At 33.8% G+C, this 2,286-nt stretch overlaps 1 pseudogene; it reads right to left on the bottom strand.

Annotated features, from left to right (window-relative positions):
• Positions 1-394: 394 nt before the first annotated feature.
• Positions 395-505, bottom strand: LOC129082495 (uncharacterized; annotated as a pseudogene).
• Positions 506-2,286: the final 1,781 nt, after the last annotated feature.

The raw sequence follows: 2,286 nt of genomic DNA, 5'->3' as shown, positions 1-2,286 counted from the left end.
TATCTATATTTTGGCTACACTTAAACTTAATTATGCCATTTTAATGGAATGTGGTCCTTGAACAAACACAATCCGCAGAAAAATATAGTTCCAAAGGACTCATTATTTATTAACTACCCTATTATTTTTTCCATTTTTGTAGACTGAGAACAATGCTTTTTATCCAAAGATCTCCCCTCGCCTGTCTTTGAACGTCCCAAAGTTTCTTTTTTTTCCCCTCCTTTAATCCTCACCCAAGGATATGTTTATTGATTTTAGAGAGAGGATGAGACAGAGAGAAATGTTGCTGTGAGAAGGAAACATCAATCTGTTGCCTCCCATATGTGCCCTGAGAGAGGATGGAGCCTGCAACCTAGTTATGTGCCCTGACTCAGGTAAAACCAGCAATCTGTGGTTTTATGGGATGATGCTCCAAACAACTGAACCACTTGACTGGGGCTCAATGTCCCAAAGTTTAATTAACAGAATAGGAACCTTGCCCTGAACTGAACTCAACACTTTGGACTAATTATCCAGTATTTTTTTAAAGGTTTATTTATTTATTTATTCTTAGAAAGGGGAGGGAGGGAGAAAGAGAGTGAGAGAAACATCAATTTGAGGTTGCATCTTGTGCGCCTCCACTGGGGACCTGGCCCACAACTCAAGCATGTGCCATGACTGGGAATCAAACTGGCGATCCTTCGGATCGCAGGCTGATCCATTGAGCCACACCAGCTAGGGCTAATTATCCAATGTTTTAAAAAAATATTTTGTTGTGTGCCTTTATACTAACTTTCACTATTGGTTAATAATTTAATAATTTTTAGAAAAGCACCTTCAAAAAATTTTAATAAGATATACTATCAGTTACAAATTATCAAATAAATAACATTGGTATAGAGACTCTAAAAATACAGCTTTCTACTCTTTATTATACCTTGTCAACTTAGCGTTACTTCGGACTGTCTGCCATTTATCAGTTAAGGTTTTATGCCTCTCTTAGCTAAGCCAGTTGCCCTCTACCTTCAGCTGTGAAAACACACCGTCCCAGTTTGTGGTCAAATACTGGCTATAATGGAAATTTCCATATACCAGTTTTGCCATTGGCTTCAATTTGTTTTCCAATTTTTAAAAACATTATCTTTCTTTCAATTGTCTTATTCTTTATATTTTTACCTTTTTATAGCTATGCTTCTTTGAAAGCAAGTACAGTTGTTGGTTTTGAGTGAGGTTAGGTCTAACTAATGAACAACAATAAACCCAACAAACAAACAATAGAAACGGTGAATTTCTATTGATTTACCTATGCTTTTTTAATCCTCTTTTTGAAAAGCCAGAGTATGAAAGACATATGTCATTACATGTTTAATGAAAGAAACAGAACAAACTTAACTAAATAATTGGCATGTAAAAACCTGAATGGGGAAACCTGTCCCCAGAACCATGAGCTAGTCTCAGTTTTCTAAAGAGCTTATTCACAGCAGAAGGAATTCTGAAACTTATCATGGATCCAGTAAATAACAACATTTAAATATCGGAGAAATGAATTTTACCATCTCCATATTAATATCCTAGGTATTAAATATAAAGTTGTAACTATTTATAGAAACTAATTTGATTGCCAGAGATTTATTTTAGTTCCACTGATATGTTGGTGGAGCCAAAAATATTCTGTTTATCCAACAAGATGAGAGTTAGACTGCTGCTTTTCAGCCCTTAGTGTCTGTGTCCTCTGCTTGATAATGTGCACTGGCAGATGCTCCAGTACTAACCAGATGGAAGTCACCTAACATCTTGTAAATCTTATATCATTGCACTGACATCTGATAAATGTAGAACTGTCACTCTCTGCCAATAACAGAGTTGTTACTAAAATTAATAAATATATTGTAGTGAAAGGTTAATAATTTTTTTTTACTTTTAAAGAAAAAGTAACATCTCTCATGACAATATTCTAAATTATACAATATAGTCACATGACACACAAAGTATACATTAAGTAGATATAAAAACATTACTCGTTTTCAATGAAACTATTGAAACATCTAGAGCCTGTATGATAATATGAAGCACAATGAACTGCAATACAGGTTGCTAGCAGTTTCACATAAATAATATTTAGGTTTTCCTAAATATAAAATTTTATGTTGTGTTATTGGCAAGATTTTCTCCAAAAACTTCTATGCTAATATATTTTATAATTCTGTGTTGATTAAAAACAAAATCCAGTCCCTAATATAAACAAATCATCTGATATGAAATGTGGTCTAACACTTAACTGATACATGACATAAGTTTTGAGTGGTT

Source organism: Pteronotus mesoamericanus, unplaced genomic scaffold (assembly GCF_021234165.1).
Source record: "Pteronotus mesoamericanus isolate MK-2021 breed Mesoamerican mustached bat unplaced genomic scaffold, CSHL_Meso_final contig_124, whole genome shotgun sequence".
In the NCBI taxonomy this organism is placed as follows: domain Eukaryota; kingdom Metazoa; phylum Chordata; class Mammalia; order Chiroptera; family Mormoopidae; genus Pteronotus; species Pteronotus mesoamericanus.
The sequence above is the reverse complement of the archived record's forward strand: the minus strand, read 5'-3'. Positions and strand labels throughout refer to the sequence as shown.